We start from the raw sequence: 22851 nt of genomic DNA on the forward strand, positions 1-22851 counted from the left end.
CTTTGTAAGAAGCTAGTAACACTGCTTGCCTCTGCAAAAGGAATTGGGTGACTAGAGAAAAGGAATAGGAGGGGTTTTAAAAAATTGTATATCCTTTGAACATCTTGAATTTTGAACATTATCAATGCATTGTTATCTACTCAAAAATAAATATGTTCAACTTTTTGTAAGTCCATTTGAGCTCTACACGTCAAGATACAAAGGAGTTACTCATTGGGAGAGTAACTGATGTGCCGAGAATGAAGTACGGTAAATGTTAACTTCCCTTAAAATAGAAACAAAAGCCGATCTCTACTAAAAGTCTTCCTTCCTGCCTCTCACCTCATCCAGTCCCGCATGAAGGCATGATTTACCACAGTTCACTGCCAGATCTTAGAGAAATATAAATAAAACCAAAATTGGAACACAACTGCTGAACTTGTAGAGTTGGAATGAGGTCAGGTTAGTGCCTTGACCGGATGTCAGGAAATTACAGCTTCATTTCTGCTTCAAGAGTCGCAGTGACTCATGTTCCCCAGCAGAAACTGAGACAAAGCCCATCACAAATACCACATGTCATTTCTGAGCCTGCTTGGGAGCTGTGAGAATTAAATGAGCGAACATTTTATAAATAATTTGGAACCCCTTGCTAGAAAAGTTTTATATAAACAGAGTTTTATAATCCTGTGCTTTCTCTATTTTCCTTGAAAAGAAAAATATGAACTCCAAAGCCAATGGTCTCATTATAAACAAGAAACAAAGTGTGACAAAAATGATTTTTCTGTGGCCATACTAAAGAGAAATAAGTTCCTATTTTTGAGGTTCAATCTGGCCCGTTACTTGTATATCCTTAAAGAAAATGCTTTTGGTTCCACAGGTCATTTTGTTTTTATGAATAATCCTTCTATATGGTATAAGAATTACATTCCTGAAATGTATCCAAATAAAGTACAGGAAGCTACTTTCAGCTTTCAGTAACACACATGTACTCTTTACCTCCCAAGTGGACATGGATGCATGGTTTGTTCCAAACTGTTTTAATTTTAAACTTTTTGTTTTTCACAAAATTCTTTGAAGTGAAACATATAGAAATGTATTTAACATCTCATTAAATTACAAACACATTTATTCTTTAAAGAGATCTGTACTTTATTTTTTTTATTTTTAATTTTTTTTTTTGAGACAGAGTTTCGCTCTTGTTACCCAGGCTGGAGTGCAATGGCATGATCTCAGCTCACTGCAACCTCTGCCTCCTGGGTTCAAGCAAAATTCTCCTGCCTCAGCCTCCCAAGTAGCTGGGACTACAGGCACGTGCCACCATGCCCAGCTAATTTTTGTATTTTTAGTAGAGACGGAGTTTCACCATGTTGACCAGGATGGTCTTGATCTCTTGACCTCATGATCTACCCACCTCGGCCTCCCAAAGTGCTGGAATTACAGGCATGAGCCACCACGCCTGGCCCAAAGAGATCTGTACTTTATTATGCTTCTTTCAGAATTATGATTTTCTAAGAGGAATGAAGAATATTATTAAAAGGAAGAAAGGATCTACAAGTTTAAAATGGCTACTAAGTTAAACTCATAGTACCTAAAGCATTGCCATAGATTTTTGTTGAAAAAATGTTGATGATAGATATAGATAACTGGATTCTTTGAACAGTATCGGGAACTCTCAGACTTATCATCATTATTTGCTAAGCTTTCCTTTATGATCACTTGGGGTTGTGGTAGTACATATTTGGCAAGATAGTCTGAAAAAGTACCCAATCAAATTAGATTCAAAACACTGAATCACTCAGTGCTAGGTTATTTCCAAAAGTTCTCTTTACTAAGCCCAGATCAAACTGAAACTGCAGTTCTCCAATAGTTTGGTTTTGCTTTGCTTTTGCCTCCAATCTCTCTCATAGGTCTCTATGGTGTGATTAACACTTTTTGTCCTTCTGATTAAAAAGCTTACATCTTTTTTTTTAAAGTTTCATTTGTATATGAGATATGAAGGCAGAATTTCTATGTGGAAAGGGTGTGTGAACAGTAATTTGACTGGAAAGGGTGAAATGATGTTGAGAAAATGTCAATTGTCCACTATACCACAAAGATATAGTGGTAAAGGGATCAATGCAACAATAAGAGCTAATGATCCTAACACCCAGATACATAGAGACTTAGACCCCATAAGACAGAAAATTAACAGGGATATCCAGGACTCGAACTCAGATCTGGAACAAGTAAACTTAATAAATATTTATAGAGCTCTCCATTTTAAATACACAAAATATACATTCTTGTCAATACCACATCACACCTACTCATAGGTTTAAATGAAATATTGATTGGCCATTATTAATACCCATTTTTTTAGAATAAAGCAACATTTCCATTCTCTCTCCCTCTTTTTTTTCCTCTTTCTTCCTCTCCTTCACTCTTTTTTTCTTTCCTTCTCTCAAAAAAAAAAAAAAAAGATGTAGACTTTGTATGACCAAATGCCTGTCATGGCTGAATGTGCAAATAAATGGTGGCATAGTCACACAACAGAATACTATACAGCAATGAAAAAGAACACACTCCTATACACAGCAACATGGATGAATCCTCCAAGCATAATGAGTGAAAAAACTCAACACATACAAAGTATAAACTTTGTGATACATTTAAAGTTCAAAGAAAAGGACCAGGCATGGTGGCTCACACCTATAATCCCAGCACTTTGGGAGGCTGAGGAAGATGGATCACTTGAGGCCAGGAGTTCAAGACCAGCCAAGCCAACAAGACAAAACTCCGTCTCCACTTAAAATACAAAAATTAGCCAGGAGTGGTGGCCTACACCTGTAATCCCAGCTGCTCAGGAGATTGAGGCAGAAAAGTCGTTTGAACCTGGGAGGTGGAGGTTGTGGTGAGCAAAGATGGCCCCACTGCACTTTGGCCTGTGCAGCAGACTCTTTCTCAAAAAAATAAATACATAAAATAAAGTTAAAGAAAAGACAAAAACAATCCATGATGACAGAAGTCAGGACAGTGGATACCCGAGTAGAGAGCAGTGCGGGGCTGGCAGGACCCTAGTGGGGAGCCTCCCAGGTGCTGGTTACACAAGCACATACTATGTGAAGTCACGTTTATAATATACTGCATGCAGTTAGTCATGTGTATGCTCTATTTAAGTAAAAAGTTGTTGTTATTGTTGATGTTGTTTTAAATTAAGCATCTGGGTTCCAGTCCAGCTCTACCACCTACATATTATTTGATCTCAGGCTCATTAAACTCTCTGAGTATGTACTCACTCCTCTGCAAAATAGGGCTAAAAATGCTGTCTGCCTCAACTGCTTCCAAATGTCAATGATTGAAATTGCCATCCACATTTACCTTATCCAAGGGAAAAAAAAAAAGAAAATGTCAATTGTTAATTTCAAAATATGTCAGCTGGTGATAAAGGTTGTGTGGGGTTAAGGTAAATAGAGCTACAACTTATTAACCTTGGGTTATCCTAGTCAAATTGGTTTGTTGTCCCTCAAAACATTAGAGGGAATGAGAACATGTGTTTCCATAAGGAAACCAGAATCTGAGAACAGACTATATAAGAGAATAACAAAGATCTCCAAGGGCTTGAAAAAGAGAAGGAACACATCTGGTTGTGGAAGTTAGCAAAAGCTATCTGATGAGCTAGTGCCTGAGACTGGCCCTTCTGCCTGGTAGATAAGGAAGGGGTGGTTATTCCCAAAGGTGTGACAGTAACAGTTCAGCCTCACCTCCTTCAGACCTTTGCTCAAATGCCACCTTTTCAGTGATGTCTTCTCTGACCATTCATTCCGTTTAAAATTACATTCTGCATCCCTCACCTTTTTCTTTGCTTTACTTTTCCCTACAGCTATGACCATCCGATATGCTATACTTTTTATTTATGTTTGTTAATCTCCCTCTACTATAAGATGAAGTTTCTTGAGGATAGGGATTGTTGGTTGTGTTTCCTGCTGTAGCCCTCAGCTTCTAGAACAGTGCCTAGCACAGAGTCCTTTAATAAACATTTGTGGAATTTGTTTCTACAAGGCTCAGAGACTAGGAAACATAGGACATATTTGGAGATTAGAGAAAAACCTGTAGAGGTTCTAACAACTTTGCGTTGTTTTTGTTTTTATTTGTTTCGTTGTTTTTGAGACGAAGTTTCATTCTTTTTGCCCAGGCTGGAGTGCAATGGTGCAGTCTTGGCTCACTGAAACCTCCACCTCTTGGGTTCAAGCAATTCTGCTGCCTCAGCTGAGTAGCTGGGATTACAGATGCCCACCACCATGCAAGGCTAATTTTTTTGTATTTTTTAGTAGAGATGAGGTTTCACCATGTTGGCCAGGCTGCTCTCAAATTCCTGACCTCAGGTGATCTACCCTCCTCAGCCTCCCAAAGTGCTGGGATTAGGTATGAGCTACCCCTCCTGGCTGGGTGATTTTTTTTTTTTTCCTGAATGACCTAATACATCTCTTGGAGCTCCTTATCTGAAAATCCAGTTTCTACTCACAGTTGTGTCCTCACAATACCATGTGTTATTCATGCAATGCCCAACATAGAGTATTCCATTTAGATCTGTTTGTGGAATGAGTATGCTTGTTAAGTTCTTAGTCTGCATTAGATTTTCTAAAATGTAAACTGCAGTCATTCCTTGGTATCAAAGGGGGATTGGTTCCAGGACCCCCACGGACACCAAAATTTGAAAATGCTCAAGTTCCTGATACAAAATGGCCTAGTATTTGCATATAATCTATATACATTATCCTGTATACCTTAAAACATCTCTAGATTACTTATAATGCCTAGTACAATGTAAATGCTATGTAAGTAGCTGTTATTTTAAAAGATTTATATTTTTGTGTTACTGTATTGATTTTTTTGGGGCATGTTTTCCATCCATGGTTGTTTGAATATATGGATACGGAACCCATGGATGTGAGGATCTATTGATCTGTGATAGGCAGTGGATCCACAAGGCTTATGGCCAGGAGTCCCAGAGACAGGGTCAGTTTTAGAGATACTGGTTCTATTAAAGTTACACCAGCTACGGCAACAGATATGTACAACAGAATGTATATCAACTCAAACTCAATACTTTTCCCTAGTTTCGGAGGCAGATATTCCTTGCTGGTGGATGATTTTGCCCCATGTGGTGATTTGAAGACCAGGTCTTGTTTAATTTGCAGATCCACTATGCCCCAAGGCTTTGTCATAGTCGTGCACAGCCAGTGGACAGGAAGTAAGGTTATACAGTCTTGGCCTATAGGGCCATCACTTCTGCTTCCTCTTCACTGTCTGCTCTTACACACAGGGTCACTTCTACCCGTAAGAATGGCTATGGAGTGTGGGCCCAGAAGTGTTGGGAAAAGGTCTTGAGATATGTGTGATGGAGTATATGTTGTTTGCTGAGAGGCAATGGCAAGGAACACCGAGCCATCACCAGGTCTTGGCATAGAAGAATTCAATTTTTGATGACTAGTCCCTATGCTCTTTTAGTCACTATATATTTGCTTGAGGGGACCACCCAAAGTCCCTTCAGTAGTAATTTTCTCCAGTAGGTCCAGGTATGGCTCTTTAGGCTCTAAGATGTACAAACTAAAAAGCAGATTGCCTGCCCCCAGCACCCTCCTTTTTACCATGTGTGGTGCTTGGTAGAGACAGGATATCCACAGTAACATCTCCCTTTTGGAACAGGAGGAATGTGGAGGTATGTGATCATGCATCCTGTGCCTCGGGTCATGATGAGACCTATCTCCATGGGCATGGCAAGGACTCCCTGCTTTGGCAGTGAGGAAACGTTCTTGGTTGGACCCAGTATCTGCTCTCTGGTATCTCTGGAACTAACTGTCCTGTTCTCTGGTTTTCTCTAGGAGGTTCTCCTTTGCCCATTATTCTTCCTGGCTACACCTCAAGTGGATATCAGTGAGTATGCACTCGTTGGAGGCAAGCACCTTTTGCAGTCAGATTCTGGTTTGTTCAAGTTTGAGGTTTTGATAGTTGTATAATGCTTTATGTGGCAATTTTTTATTTTATATTTTGGCCAGGTCTGTGATATTTTGGGCCACGTTTCAGAATCTATGTGGGCATCTGGTTTATTTTCTCCTTGGAAGTTTCATTAAGTAACCGCAATCTAAGTACTTTCCTAGGTATAATTCTCAAAACTGTTTTATTATTATTATTTTTTTGCTTCCTGGCCCCCATGTTTTCCCTCCTCTCTTCAACTGAATGGAAGCTACTGTGAAGGCATCTGACAAAATAGGCTGGGATGGAAAGGTAGAAAAGTAAGTCCCTTAGTCTAAGCCCCTTTACAAACCTGAGAGATCTTAATGGGTCATCCTTGCTTGAAATCTTTAGTCTTTTTTTGTGTGTGCTTAGGATCTAGAATCAGGCTGATTTTCCTGTCCTTTCAGACCCCAGATTCCTTTTTGTTTCTGCTTGTAAACTGGTCCATTTCTTCCTGACTTCAGCTCTTGTAATACCTTTCTATGAGTGAGAAGGACCAAGATACCCCAAAGTCCCAGGTATTTCCAACTACTTTCCTTAGAGCTGTAGGATCAATAGGCACTTGCTTTATCTTCCAAGTTTAACTGACAGCTTTATCAAATGTTCATCACAATGTCACACTGGTCTCTTTCCTTCCACACTGTGATATCTATGTTCCTCTATCTATTACTCAATTGCTAAGCTCATGCTATACACTATTTTCACTTCTGTTAAGATAGTACTCCTCTTCAGTGTACGATTTTTTCTACTAGTTGTGGTGATGCTTAAAAACAATATGACTCAAATATAAGAGATACGTATTTCTTGGTTACATAACAGACAAAGGTGGTTGTTTCTTGTGAGTGGACAGCTTTCCTCTATGGAATGATTTGGGGATCCAGAAATTTTCCATGTCTGGCTTTTTCATCCTCTTGGGTCCTGTTTTTACTGTTATCCAGGCTGCAGAAGAGGAAGGAAGGAATGGACGAATAACTTTCATTCTTTAAAGTCTCCTCTGAGAAAAAACCCACATTACTTTTGTGTACATTCTGATACAGACACGAGGCAGGAAGGTAGGGTCCTTGGCAAGGGCTCCCCACTCAATTCTGGACCCATGGCCCTAAAGGAGAACAGGTATTCCTGTTTTCATGCTGAAATGTTGCCTTTTGGCCTGCCATGCCCCCATCCTGTGTCTATATAAAGCCCAAACCCCAGGCTCCATGAGCAGGAGAGCAGCAGAGCATCATAGCAAACAAAAGAAGTGGAGAATCTGAACATTGAGAGGAGTTTGGCAGGGGAATGGTCATGGAGGAGATCAGTCACAGGATGGCCAAACTCTAGGGGGAGATCATCTTCCTGCTCCATTCCCTTTCCAGCTCCCAATCCATCTCACTGAGAGCCACCTCCATCATTCAATTCCTGCATTCATCATCCTTCAAGTCTGTGTGAACTGATTCTTCCTGGAAGCTGGACAAGGACCCAGGTACCAAGAGGGCAGGGTGTAAAAAGCTGTCACCCTGACTCTCCACTGAGTTGGTTAACACTTAGCTGTCCATGAATAGCAAAGCTAAAGGAGCGTTTTAACACCCCTAGACACTGCCATGGGGCCGGAGCCCAACAGTGCTCACCCCAGCTCACCTGCATGCTCTCCCTCCTGTAAGGGGTTTGAGTGCATGGTGGTTGAGTAAATGAGCCACCCTCTTTGTGAGGGGTCCCATGAAGGGGCCAAGGGAATTATCCTATCTCCATTCCATTGGTTATGCTTAGTTTTATGGCCACACTTAAGTAACTGCACGGAAGGTTGTGAAATACAGCACCCAGGTGGAAAAGAAGACAGAATTTTGTTGAGTTACTAATAGTCTGCTATATAAAGACCACTTGAAAAAGCCCTGAAAGCCCAGAGCCCTCACATCCCAATGGGTATGCCAGCTTGTAGATGTGTCACTCTACGCTATCTGTTCATCCTAGACTCTCACTGCACTGTTCTTTGATTCTTCCCTTCTGTGTGGCTCGTAGTCTAAATGTTTACAAGCATCACTTTGTATTTGTACTTGAGATAGCCTTCATTTCCGTGGTTCTGAATCTTCTACTGTTTTATTAAAGTTACCTGGGATCCTCATTACAACACCCTCAAATAACTGCTCACTTAATATCCACTGGTGCCACCTTCCCACTTCATGGACATTCTGTAGAGAACATTATTCAGGGATTTGATGATGGAAAGGAAGCTAAATATTAGGAGAATTAACTTTTACGGCTCATGTTTCTTATTTTTCTGACCTAAAACTGAATCCACTTATGGTTGTGTGATATAGAACTTATTTGTACAAGTTATTAAAGAATAAATTATGCTAAACAATATACTAAGTCCTTAAGTATATAAACAATACACTAAGTACTTTGTGAAAGTAAACACTGATTATGTATAACTTTTCTTGACCAACCTTGTCCATGCAGTCTCTTGATTCATAAGGGCCTTAAGCTTCTGAAAGAAATTAGATAACTCTGAGAGATTTTGCTATTTCAGACACACTGTTGTATTTTATTTATAATCTATCAATTGTTCTCCCCAGTATTTTCAAACACTTATGATAAACAATTAGATCTGTGATATGTAGAGTCAGTTTTAGATTTGTTAAAATAGAAATACTGGCTAGATATGGTGGCTCATGCCTATAATCCCAGCACCTTGGGAGGCCAAGGCAGGTAGATCACTTGAGGAAAGTGGTTCAAGACCAGCCTGGCCAATATGGTGAAACCCCATCTCTACTAAAAATACAAAACATAGCTGGGCGTGGTGATGTGGGCCTGTAATCCCCGCTACTTGGGAGGCTGAGACAGGAGAATCACTTGGACCCGGGAGACGGAGGTTGCAGCGAGCCAACATTGTACCACTGCACTCCAGCCTGGGTGACAGAGCAAGACTCAGTCTCAAAAAAAAAAAAAAACCCCAAAAACTCCAAAAATCATGCTTGGGCCAGTCACAGTGGCTCATGCCTGTAATCCCAGGGCTTCAGAAGGCTGAGGCAGGAAGATTGCCTGAGCCCAGGAGTTTGAGAGTAACCTGGGCAACACAGAAAGACTCTGACTCTACAAACATTTTTTAAAAAAACTATCTGGGTGTGATGGTATGTTCCTGTAGTTCCAGCTACTTAGGAGGATGGCTTGACCCAGGAGTCAGAGGCTGCAATGAGCTATAATCGCGCCAATGCATTCCAGACTCCAGCTTGAGTGACAGACCGAAACTCTTTCTCTTTAAGAAAAAAAAAAAAAAGTATGTGCATGAGAAAAATAAATTTCATACTCATTGTTACCATTTCCCCTCGAGTCTCTCAGCACCTCCTCAATTATTCATATTATTCTATGACTTTTTAATGTTTGCTGTCAATTATCTAAATAGCCTAAGATGAAGCATGCTTAGATGGCTCAACACATTATTAATCAAGGCAGAAATAAGAAAGCTAAGCAGGTTGCTGGAGGTGACAGGAGAGATGGCTGACTTCCCAGGGCCATTCACATTTTCAGATAACATTGTGAAGGGAACCATCTTTGTCCATGGCAAAATTCCAGCTTCCCCATCCAGACTCCCTTCCTTAGCACATGTACATTTCCGGTGACCTTTCTCACTATCAGCTGGCCACCAAATCTCAACAGAAACATTTTTTGAGCTTGATCAACATTTCAGGTGAAACTTCTTGCTAAGTCATGTTAGAAAGGAACTCAGTTGGAAAAGTCTTCTGCAGAGTGGAAAAACAGTAGTTTAATATTTTTCATCCATAAAATTGGGATAATAATGCCAATCTCTCTTTAAATTATGAAGATTACATTAAACAATATACATTTGGCATTTAGCAGAGTACTTAGCACATCGTAGCATATGATTGTTATTATAAATCCCTTCCTTTTTTTTTGGTAGGTAGAAGGATTTTATCTTATCCCTTAACCCACCTATCTTGGCCATGGCCTTTTCACTTCTTCTGCCTCCCCCACCTGGTTGGAGTCTTGCTCTATTGCGTGGGTTGGAGTACAGTGGTGCAAGGTTGGCTCACTACAACCTCTGCCTCCCAGGTTCAAGTGATTCTCCTGCCTCAGCTTCCCTAGTAGCTGAGATTACAGGCACACACCACTATGCCTGGCTAATTTTTTGTATTTTTAGTAGAGACAGGGTTTTGCCATGTTGGCCAGGCTGGCCTTGAACTCTTCACCTCAGGTGATCCGCTCACTTTCCAAAAGGGCTGGGATTACAGGTATGAGGGTTTACAGGCGTGAGGCATTACACCATGCCCAGCCTCATCTATTCACTTCTCTGTATTCCACTTTAGATGGGAGGGTTAGTGACAACAAAAACTTTACTTTATCTTGCTCATCACCATACCTCTGGGGCCAGCGAAGGTATTATTCCAGGTACCATTGTCAGATAACATTATGAAGGGAACCATGTTTGCCCATGGCAAAATTCCAGCTTCCCCAACTGCCTCTCAATTCCAGATCTACCTTCTTTTTGTCTTGCCTTGTGAAACTCAAGCTAGATTCCATAAATATTTATCCTTCGATAGCTGGTCAATGTTAGGCTTTGCCAAGAGAGGGCTTTGCAAGACACTGGGAAGGAAGGAAATTTTTTCCTAGTTCTGATATGCTTTTTTCCTTTCCTATGACATGGCATCTGGTGCCATGTGGAAGGCCCAGTGTCTTTCTGGCAAGTTTTGTTGATACCAAAGCAAGAGACCAGCCTTAGCCTGCTGGCAACCCAGCAAATTTCTCACTTTGTGGTCCATGGATTCCAAGGAGTCCTGAGTCTCACCCTTCCAATGGAGGGGAGGAGACTCCACCAAGTTCTCATTCTTTTCCTTGGACAATCTTCCTTATTCCAAAGAGTAGTAGTTGTTCTCTGCATTTATATTCCTATCTTATGCTTTTAGTAATTAATTACCATTTACTAGCTAATATAACTTTATATTAAAAATTTTCTGTTCAAATTATTGGTGTGGTTTTTGTCTCCTGACTGGACCTTGACTGATCTTGGTTGCACAATACAAATTCATTAACAAAATGAATGGACTGTCTACATATGGCCTGGGATATGGTGGCTGAAGTTTTAGGGTACAGAGGGATATGGAAGAAGGGAAGGAAGAAAGAAAAGTATATCCTGCCATTCCAATGTTTATCCTCCCACCTATTTTCTCCTTGTCTTAAAGCCCAAAGTTTGCTTCTTCCATATGCTCAAAAGGCGAAGTATCTCTATTATCAAAAGGCTCAGCCTGGTCCTGTAACACAGAGGCATCTTCTGCCTGTGCCCCCAGTACCATCTCTCTAAGGGAGTAAACAAGGCTTATGGTGCAACTTCTCAAAGATCACAACCCTTGTACTGGGTCCATCTCTTTTCCCTTATGCTCCATGCTCTCTGTACCTTCTCCTTTCTCAATAATATGATGCTGATTCTTAGCCCACATCGTAGTCCATATTCAAAATGTAACTGGAATGTGAGAGAGTAGAAGAAACACCGATAATCAGGTAGCCTCAAAGCAAACCCAATTATCAGCAAAAATTCTAAGAGATGTATTTGTGGGACCATGGGAACTTTAATCATTCCACATTTATACAGTTAGAAAAACAAAATGGTGGAAAACCAGGAAACTTCTTTAATCAAGCAGTCTTTGAGGTTATGGCTGATGAATATGCAAAAGCTGCTCTGCATTTTTTTAGGGCACAAAGTTTTGCCACATATGCATCCCTAATAGCTGTTTTTAGGTTATTAGAAAGGAATGGGTTTGCTAATCAAGTATGCCAGCGGCTTAAAGAGATACAGATGTTTTTGATTATACAAAACCACAAATTGACTCCGAGGCAGAACACCTGAGCTCTGACTTTCAAATTCAAATGTTTCTGATAATCAGTATTGCTGTATTCATTGAGTTAGTCAACACCCAAGGACAAAAATCTTAAGGTTAGGTGAGGCTCTAATGGAAGACTGCAGATATTAAAGATAGTTCTCTAACACGTTTATCATCAAGCATAAATCTTACTTCCACCCAGCACACCTTGTGGGAAGAAAAGAAAGGCCTTTTCAGCATCTGAGACCCCAAAAGCTGCAGAGTCTGAGACCCTAGGGAAAGGCCCATGGAAGAAGCCAAAAATCAAAGAAGAGGCAGTGAAGGAAAAAGAATCCTTCGCTAGGGAAAAAAGATGTGAGACAGACTCCTAAAAAGCCGGAGGCCAAGTTCTTCACCACTCCTAGTAAATCTGCAAGAAAAGCTTCCCACAACCCCCAAAAATGGCCCCAGAAAGACCAAAGTACCCCAGTCAACCTAAAGTCAGTGATTCAACCAGAAGGGAACCTCAGAGCTGCCCTCAGAGCTTATTAGAAATACTCAGGTCCTGACCCCCTTTGCAGCTTTCTCCAAGCGTCAGATCTAGACTTAAAGATTTTTAAAAAACCTCCAGAGGTAATTCTGACATATGGGTATAGTAATCTATTTTTAAGCTGTCCTTCTGTGTGTTTGCTAACATAATGGAAGAAATATAGAGTGCTTCTCTGTGGCTGTTCAGCACTTTGGGAAGCCAAGGTGGGAGTATTGTTTGAGCCCAGGAGTTTGAGACCAGCCTGGGCAACATGTGAAATCCCATTTCTACAAAAGAAAAAAAAATGGTGGCATGTACACCCGTGCTCCCAGCTACGCAGGAAGCTGAGGTGGAAAGATCAAGTGAGCACAAGAAGTCAAGGCTGCAGTGAACCGTGATCACACCACTGTGCTCCAGCCTGGGTGACAGTGTGAGACTGTCTCAGAAAAAAGAAGTATAACATTGCTTTGCTTCTGTGTAAAAAAAAAAAATAAAATAAATCCTACTTCCTCCATAATACTTCCTTAGTACTTGAGGAAATTGATAATTTCCCCTACCTCATACCCTTGCCTATTTCTTGATACCCACTTACTCCATCATTTTACAATAGTTTTTATTTACACCTACCCTTTATTTTTTTATCTTGTTGAAAATATATTAAATTATGCATGTTCCTGATGAGAATCCAAGTTAGTGTTGTTCGTATTATAATTACAGACAAATAAATGGATAAATGGACTACATATGCTCATTCATGCAAGAAGTATTTGTTGGGTGCTTACTATTGCCAGGCACTAGGGAAACCAAGATGAGTCAGACATCAGTTCTACACAAAGAAGAATGGTAATTCATCCTTCTATCAGGGAATTCACAATCTGGTAAAGGAGACACAGTTTGTGGACAAATTGCTACAGTGTATGTAAAGATATATCTGTACATGCCAGCTGCAGGTTGGTGCAAATGTGGAAATGATTGACTCTTTCTGTGTTTCCCTACTTTACAGATCAGGAAATGGAAGCACTTAGAAATTAGGTAACTTGCTGACATTCATACAACTAGTGATACGGACAGCAGACCAGAAAATAGTGGGTAGAAGAGAGCAGTTCCCAGGCAAAGGCCCCACCCTTAAGCTGGGATACTCATGGCCCTAAATGAGATCAGGCATTCCTGTTTTTGTGCCCCAAAAGTTGCCTTTTGGCCCACTATGTGCTCTATCCTGCACCCATATAAACCCTGAACCCCAGGCTTCAGAAGCAGACCAGCAAGCCAGCAGACTAGCAGACAGATGGCAGAACAATGCAGCAGAGAAAGAAGAGGAGGAACATCTGAACGCCAAGAGGAGTTTGACTAGGGGTGGTCGGAGAAGAGTCGGGCCTACTCCAGCTCCCTATCCATCCCACTGAAAGCCACCTCCACCACTCAATAAAACCTCACATTCATCCTTCAAGCCCATGTGTGACCCTATTTTTCCCAGATGCTGGGCAAGAGCTCAGGATACAGAAAAGTGTCACATTAGCCCTCTGCCCTTGTGAAAGGCAGAGTGTCCACTGAGCTGGTTAACACTTATGCTGTCTGCAGATGGCAAAGCTGAAAGAGCTTTGTAACTCCTAGACACTACCGTGGGCTGGAGCCCAAAGTGCTCACACTGGCCTCAGCACTTGCCTGTCTGCATGCTCCCCCTACCACAAGGGGTTTGAGCAGTGGGCTGATTGAAGAGGTGAGACACACCCATCACACCTTCTGTGAGTGGGATCAGGGAATTCTACCATTTGATCGGTACATGGAAGAGTCTGGATATGAACCCAAGAAGTACTGTCACCAGGACGGCCCCAACTAGACAGTGGGAAAACTTTTTTTTTAGGTCTGTTTATAGGCACAGCTGTTTAAAGAAACCAGATGGTCTAGATGCCATTAGTAGACCCCTTGGGATCCCCTGCTGAATAACCAAGACAATTCAGACCCACACGAAACTGGTGCAGCCCAGAGCAGGTGACCTCCAGTTACCTTTAAGTCATTAACATATCATTATAATGCTAAAAATCTTTCCCCTAAGAGAAAGTTGTCCTTATTTTGTCTAATTGCACTGTGTGTAGAAACATGTTCATCAACTGTGCCTGTGTTTGGATCTCCATCCAGTACATGCCTAGGTACTTCCCCAGGCTTGTGTCCAACTCTCTAAAACTCCCATGATTCCAGGAAGAGGGTGCCTTTGGAGCATGAGCTCCACTTCTCCATTCTTTGGTCACTGAATAAAAACCCTGTTGACTTCCCAATTGGATGTTCTTGCAGCTAATGTGAAGTAGGCAAAGAACACAATTGAACAGTGACATTATGTCTCCAGGGGTCTTAATCCTAAGCACCATACTAACTGCTTTCCATATTCACCCTGTACAAGATCTCACATGGCTGAATACTTAATAAATGAATTTGAATGATGTTAGCAAATTCTTTTAGCTTATCGATACTCATTTATATGGTTGTGCTCTGATGCCAGTGACCAGGACAATGGCGCAGTTCTCCAAAAGGGATGTGGGGTCCAGGTTCCACACTTCTCAGCAACACTGACCTCTAAAACCAAGCAAGACAGGGGAAATTTCTGCAAGTATATACAGATAGAAAAATGAAATGGTTGAAAACAGGAAACATTAATCAAAAGAATATTCAATTAAACTTTTGTCTTTGGAGATGTTGGTCCAAGAAATGGCACCAAAGTATGGTCTGCACACTTGATAGAAAACCTCCCAGTCACCAAGAAGTGCCATTCTTGCCCTTGAAAAAGAAACTTCATCTATTCTTTGATCACAGGTTAACGTCCTTTAGAAGTGGAAATGGTTAGATTCATTTAGCAAAGCACAAATGATTCCCTCCAATATTTGTAAGTTTTCAGGAAAAATGTTCTCACTCATAGGTGGGTGATGAACAATGAGAACATATGGACACAGGGAGGGGAGCATCACACTCTGGGGTCTGTTGGGAGAGGCCAAGGGAGGGACAGTGGGGTGGGGTGGGAGGTCAGGGAGGGATAACATGGGGAGAAATGCCAGATGTAGGTGATGGGGGGATGGAGGCAGCAAACCACATTGCCATGTGTGTACCCATGCAACAATCCTGCATGATCTGCACATGTACCCCAGAACCTAAAATACAATCAAAGAAAAAGACTACCCAACCTTCAGCTGTCCTCTTAGGAATGGCCATTACTACATCCGGCAAGAGCAATTCCTTTTAATGTTTAAAAACTGGTCTCAAAATAGATTGAATGTCAAAACTTAGAAATTCTTAAAATAGAAAACACAAACAGCTTAAAATACTAAGGCATAAGCCCAAGGTCATGTCAACTCAGTTGGGTAAATTAAATAAAGGATCACTGGGGTATATCATCATCATCATAACATGGTAGAGGGTTTTTTCCTTTTGAAAGAGTGTTTCTAATGCATTTCTCTTTTATAGAACATACTATATTTTCTTAATATGTTTTCATTATTAAGTTTATTGATTATCAAGATGTATATAGAGGGAGAAAAATGCTAGCCATGACTTGAAAATTACATTCCTGAAATTTAACCCATAACTGCATTTGGACATCTGCCTGAATAATAAGCAGCTTTTTCTCTCTTTTAAAAATCATGTCACAGAAAGTAAAAGTTAATGTTCTTTCATTACAAAACCTTTAACAAAAAGTGGAATTGTAATTTCCTACCCAAAACATACTGACAGGCCAAATTCTTGGTCCCTTCTTTACTTTTACCTGTCATGAAGTATCATTTATAACGCTTCTGTGTATCTTCAGCTAAATTACCACAGTTTGCAGCTCAGTTTTATTACTTTGTTATTTCTGTATGTCGGAAGTCTGGTCAGGTGTGAATTCTTGGCTTGGGGTGTCACTGGGCTGAAAGCAAGATGTCAGTTGGGCCATAGTCTCACTTGGGGCTTAGATGTGCTTACATTCTCATGGCCAGTCAAATTTATTTGCTTGTGACTGTAGGACCGAGGCCTCCATTTTCCTTTTATTAGGCTTTAGACAGTTCTCAACATCTAGAGGCCACCCACAATTTCTTGCTACAGGGAAGTTCATTGCATGGATGCTTATTTTTCCAGGCTAGCAAAAGTGAGTAGTCTGAGTGCCTCTTCTGCAACCAGAGGGAGGTAATTCTGATTTTAAAGGTCTCGTTTGATTAGGTCAGACCCACCTGGGCAATCTCCTTGTTTTGGGGTTAACTGATTTGGAACCCTAATTACATCTGCAAAATCCTTTTACAGTGATACCTAGATTAGAGTTTCAGGAGAGAAGATGTGTACGTACCAGGGCCAAGAGCCTTGGGGGCCATCCTAGAATTCTGCCTAGCATAACCATGATGAAGGAATCCTATGATTGCACTATCAGATTTCAATTAAATTGAGAATGAATAATTTTCACAGCATGATTCCTACCACCCATTTCCTCCTCATTAAGTTTTCTAATTGATTAAACTGTCCGGTTGGATGTTTGAGTTTATAAACTCTCACAATCATAGGTGTTCCAGAGTTCCTGTAGGTTCTGGTGTATGACTTGGGAGTACACCAAGGAGGATTAGAGAAGACAGTAGTCAACTATAGCACAGTACTGAGGTGTGAGGGAGGGAGGCCACACGTGGGACAGCAGCAGCACATTTCTCATACAAAGCAAGGGAAGAGAGATGAAGCCTTCCTCCTAGCAAGTTTAGTTTTCCCCATGTGATTTTATGACTTTTGACGTGTCATTCAATGACACTTAACAAACCAACTAATATTTCTGAGGTTGGGTTTCAGTTTGAAAAAAATTACAAACTTTTGGACAAATAGAACAATTTCCTATCCTACAGCTCTCTGATGAGGAAATTAGAAACAGAAAAGTCACTAACTGTTCTTTCTACAAGAGTGTGTCAATTTTATAATGGAAACTTTGTGATCCTACATAAAGCCATTATCTGTTCCTTCAGAGTACAAAGAATTTGCAAAGAGATGTAGGCAGAATGTGGTGTTGGGACTTTAATTTACTTACCTGCAGACTGTTCCCTTTCCATCATAAATTTATTTAAATCGTGGTTATGCTTTTAATTAACAATTTAATTGGTTGGTGCTTTCTCAATCCAGTTCTCTGGGGGCATGGTTTTCTGTTTAACTTTGTTTTAATTCTTCAGCAAAACCATAAAATTTAATTAGGAAAGTAACCAGCTTTGTAACAGCAGTTCTATGTCTAATTAACTCTGCTTTGACTGTCTCTTCTCGGATTCTGTTCAACATTGCACATGCATTTGCATTTGTTCATGTTTCAGAGAAGACATTGTGAATCTATAGCCTATGCAAGTAGTCCAATTACTTTTCACTTTCCCTAAGATGCTTGGTTACAGTTAGTGAGATCAGGAAAATTAACAAAGATTCACATATGAATCTGAGAGCCAAAGGCCAAGATATAGGTTGTTATTTCACTGTGTGTGTGTGAGTTTTCTCCTTCTGCAGAATAGATTACCACAAGCTTAGCAGCTTAAAACAATACCTATTTATCATCTCACAGTTCTGTAGGTCAGAAGTCCCGATATGGCTGGCTGAATTCTCTCTTCAGGTATCAATGGGCTAAAAATCAAGTTGTTAAAACAGCCCTCATGAGAATTACAAGCCAGGCTTTAGGCAAAATTATAGTTAGGCATGGACCAGGGTAGACTGGTGTACTTCTACCAAAGTCCCTGCAGCTGCTAACTAACTGAGAGCCACATAGCACACTGACCACCTGCTCCTCCATTGTTCCTATAGATGAACTCTCTGGCACCGAACCTTTCTGCCCAAGAATTGCTTAAAGTGTTTTTCAGATCTTGAATTCCAGCAGAACAGCTGACACCAACCAGTCTGAAGACCTCCACCAAGAAACCGACTCAGCACTGTAAAGTAGGAAATGCAGTGTTTTCATCTCCGTATCCCATGACTTCACTTCTCAATTCTCAATCTGTGATCCCAACTCTTTAGCCCATCACTTGTTTAGACCCCAACCCAAGCTCTTTAAGGAGGCAGATGTGAGGTTTCCTTTCATCTCCTTGTGCGGCTGCCCTACAATTATTAACCCATTTCTCTGCTGCAACTTGTTTCAGTGTATTGGTATGTTACTGCACAATGGGCATCGAACCTGGTGGTCCTATAACAGTGTCCACTGGGCTGCCTCTTCCAGGCTTATGTGGCAGAATCCAGTTCCTTGTGGTTGGAGGACTGATGTGTTCATTTCCTTGTTGCCTATCAGCTTAAAACCATTCTCACTTCCTAGGGGCCATTGGAATTCCTTGCCACATGGCTCCCATGGATAGTTCACAATGTACCAGTTTGTGAACTGCTGTCTTGAGACCAGCAGGAGCACTTCTCTGGCCTCTTCTATGAACAGCTGGAAGAAACTCTGTTTTTAAAGCACTCACCTGATTAGGTCAGGTCTGCCTTATGTCATTTCCCTTCTGCCATATAATGTACCATCATCAAAGGAATAGCTATCCCATCATATTCACAGGCCCCTCCTCATCCTCAAGGGAGTGATTATTCAGGGCATGTATACTAGGGGGGATAGAAATCTTTGGGCTTAGAATTCTATCACATGTGATTTAGAGAAGGAAGACAACTAAAGGTCTCCTGGCAAACCCTCCTTCCCTTCTAGACGAAATGCACAGGGAATGCAAAGAAGCTGTTAGAAATGCCCATAATTCTGTCCCATCAGCTCCACAGGGCAGAATATGACAGACAGTCATCATCTTTTTTTCTCTGCAGGCTGCTTTCTCTGCCTGGCCAGAATTGCTGCTTTCCATAGTACAAATGGTTTGCTTGGTGAAATCATTCGAATTTAAAATGACATCAAGGTAACATGATGCTTTTAGATAGAAATTTATCTGAACTCAATACCTCCAACTTCAATCTGATAACTACTTCTTTAGTGAAAGAAAATGAAGAAATGTGCAGAAAAGATTTAACAGAACAGGGCTGAAAAATACTATCTTTAGAAAGGCCTGCTTGTAAAATTGGCCCTTGGCTGGTAAAATTGGATAGGTGAATTTCAGGGAGGTTACCACCACCCTAACTAATGAGTGACTCTGCCGGGCACAGTGGCTCATGCCTGAATTCCTAGTACTTTGAGAGGCCAAGGTGGGTGGATCATGAGATCAGGAGATTGAGACCATCCTGGCCAACATGGTGAAACTCCATTTCTACTGATGTCTCTAAAATATAAAAATTAGTTGAGTGTGGTAGCGTGTGCCTATAGTCTCAGCTACTTGGGAGGCTGAGGCAGGAGGATCTCTTGAACCCAGGAAGCAGAGGTTGCAGTGAACTGAGATCATGCCACTGCACCTGCCTGGTGACAGAGTGAGGCTCTGTCTCAAAAAAAAAAAAAAAAAAAAAGAAAAAGAAAAAAGGAAAAAAGGGACTCAACATGCTTAGATTGTGCAAATAATAATACAGTGCAGGCTGAACACTCACTCTTCTTCTGGGAGTCTGGAATTTTGGTATGTGCTAGGCAGAGGGTAGCTACATAACTTCACCCCAATAAAAACCTTGGGCACTGAGTCTTTAATGAGTTTCCTTGGTAGACAACACTGTATGTTTATTGTCACAACTTGTTACTGATGGAATTGAGAACATCCTGTGTGACTCTGTTGGAAGAGGCCTCTTGGAAGCTTGTACCTTGTTTCCCCTGGACTTCACCCCATACTCCTTTTTCCCTTTGATGATTTTGCTTTATATCATTTTGCTGTGACCAATCATAGCTGTGAGTAAGACTATATGCTGAGTTGGGTGAGTCCTTCTGCAACTCATTGAAGGTGGGCATGGTCTTGGTGACCCCTGACTCTAGGGTTAAGTAAATGAGAGTATGATAATGCTCACATTCTGAGTCTAGGCTCCACTGCCTTGCAGACTTGGCCTCAATCCTCTCCATTGTGAAGATAATTAGAATAAACTGACTAAGGCTAGAGGCAGGCCTCATTTGGGTCCTAGAGGGCTTGACACTGATGAGATACATGTTCCAATCCCATACTATGGCCTGGCCAAGTTACTTAACTCTGTCTCTCTCAGTTTCTTCATCTGTAAAACAGCAATGACAATACACTCGCTTCACAGGATTGTTAAAATGAGCAATTTACAGAAGCATGTAGCCCTGTGACTGACTCACAGTGGCTGAGAGGAGCTGGGTGTGACTTCGTGTGGAGTAGAATCAGTAGAGCACAGTTGGTATCTTAATATTAAGCTTCTTTCTTCCCTTCACTCTGCTCCCTCTTTCCTCACCAGATCCCTATCCCTCTCTTCTCTCACTTGTCCCCTAAGCTCCCTTACATCCAAACCATTTTCTCCCCCAGGTGACTACTTTTCCTTGAGGACTAAATGAAAACGGTTTGTAGGAATGATTTTCTTTAAATGCTTACCAAAAAGGGCCCAATGTAAATGTGTGGTCATCAGTGCCAGCAGCTCTATTTACGGTTATAGCTTTTGGTTCCATCTATGATGGTTTCTGAGAGCTTATAAGTAATCCCTGCAGTCCTCACAAATGTGATTTTATTGCTTTTGATAATGGTAAGTGACCATCACAAACTGAACAGTGCAAGTTCATTACTTTGTCAGGCCTAATGTGTAAATAGATTCACAAATGGTAGAAATATCCTTTGAGAAATATTTTGTTCCAATATTTGATTCAGAATGTCTGTTCCCTAAAACACTGGACTCCAAAGTGAAAAGTGGCTATTTTATTTTTTTAGTGGCATATGAAAATACAGTTTCAGTGGAGATGGAAACTTCCACTCAAAACTTGCTTTGCTTCTTTGCAACTATTAAGTTCCTGGTGGACCATCCAGAAAATGTTCAGCTACAACTACTGAAAAGGACATCGTGGGATTTATGTCTATATGTGACCAGAAGAGGTTAACTATAGCCTCCTAAAAGCAGATTCCTGTGAGAAGAAAAGGAGGTTTAAGAAACGCCCAGTGAGCGCTGACTCTCAGGTATTGCATAAAACAGCCACAACTTGGGGATGGGTCCTGCATCCTCACCCTGGGCCCTTGTAATGAGACACGATACTTGAACTCAATACTGTTTGTGTAGGGGCTGGGAATGAGAAGAAGATAGGGAATCAACTCAATGTTCAAGACGTCATTTGCAAATAAATTCAAGATTTGAGGGGGAAGATGTCAAAGAGAAAAATCAAACCATAAATAAAAGACCAAAAGTTCATTAATTACAAATATCTCCAGAAGCTACAATATCTCCTTCCTCCCTCATTCCCTTACACTACTTTAGGTAGCACTAAGCCTAAACCATCACATAGTTTTTGGACTTGCTTGTATTTTGGTAGGCATGGAAAAGAACCAATCACTATACTTCTCATCATAACTTTTAGGTAAAAGCTAACACTCAATTATATACACTCATGAAGTTAGAGAAATGCTCCAACTCTAAAATCCATAAAGTTCATGAAAGATTGAATAATCGGAGCCTTCAACCTTTGCCAAGAAAATTTTCTTATTAGACCCACTGAAACATAGCAAAACTAATTAACTTGAATTTCTGGCTTTAATTTTCCTCAACCCACTTCTGCTTAAAGCTTTAATTAAGAGGAAAGTGCCTAGATGATTGGTAGGAAGATTCAAGAAGAAAAAGAGAAGCTCTGGAAAACTGGAAATTCATTCATTCATTCATTAAGGAAAAATAACAACAAAATCATGTATTGAACTTCCAGGATATTCCAGACACTAACTGGGAATACATCGATGAACAAAAAATAGACAAATTCTCTTGTAAAATTCACATTCTACCTTGGAGATGGGTAATAAATAGATGTGTCAGACAGAAAATTTGTTTTTTTTTGAGACAGGGTCTTCCTCTGTTGCTCAGGCTAGAGAGCACGGCAACAGAGTGAGGCCCTGTCTTAAAAAAAGAGACACTAGAGCACACTGCAACCTCCCAGGCTCAAGTGATCCTCCCATTTCAGCCTCTCTAGTATTTGGGACTACAGGCATGTGACAACACATCTGATTAAATTTTTATATTTTTTGTAGAGATGGGGTTTCACCATGTTGCCCAGGCTGGGGGGCTCAAGGGATCTGCCTGTCTCAGCCTCCCAAAGTGTGGCACACAGTCAGAAAAATTTTGAGTAGCCTTCACTACCTTTTAAAAGCTCTTTCAACTGGCTCACACCTGTAATACCAGCACTTTGGGAGGCCGAGGTGGGTGGATCACGAGGTCAGGAGTTCGAGACCAGCCTGGCCAACATTGTGAAATCCTGTCTCTACTAAAAATAACAAAACAATTAGCTGGGCATGGTTGCACATTCCCGTAGTTCCAGCTACTCAGGAGGCTGAGGCAGGAGAATAGCTTGAACCTGGGAGGTGGAGGTTGCAGTGAGCCGAGATCACGCCACTGCACTCCAGTCTGGGCAACAGAGTGAGACTCTGTCTCAAAATAAATAAATACATAAATAAAATCTTTTCAAGTTATCTCCTTAGCCTTTAGTTTCTTGGGTAATAAATTCCAATTATTCAACTCCAGTCAGCAAATCCCTGTAAACACACCACAAGCACAATTCCA

The 22851-nt window shown here is 41.0% G+C and overlaps 1 protein-coding gene and 1 long non-coding RNA gene across 2 annotated transcripts in view; one reads left to right on the forward strand and one right to left on the reverse strand.

The window, feature by feature from the left end:
- The window catches only part of CPA6 (carboxypeptidase A6), a 306670-nt gene that overhangs the window by 170836 nt on the left and 112983 nt on the right, over window positions 1-22851 (reverse strand). The window lies entirely within an intron of this gene.
- Window positions 1173-22644, forward strand: LOC144579706 (uncharacterized). The gene is made up of 3 exons (XR_013527876.1): window positions 1173-5892; window positions 21027-21269; window positions 21370-22644. It is a non-coding gene; the product is annotated as an uncharacterized LOC144579706 (long non-coding RNA).

This window comes from Callithrix jacchus, chromosome 16 (assembly GCF_049354715.1).
Source record: "Callithrix jacchus isolate 240 chromosome 16, calJac240_pri, whole genome shotgun sequence".
Lineage (NCBI taxonomy): Eukaryota > Metazoa > Chordata > Mammalia > Primates > Cebidae > Callithrix > Callithrix jacchus.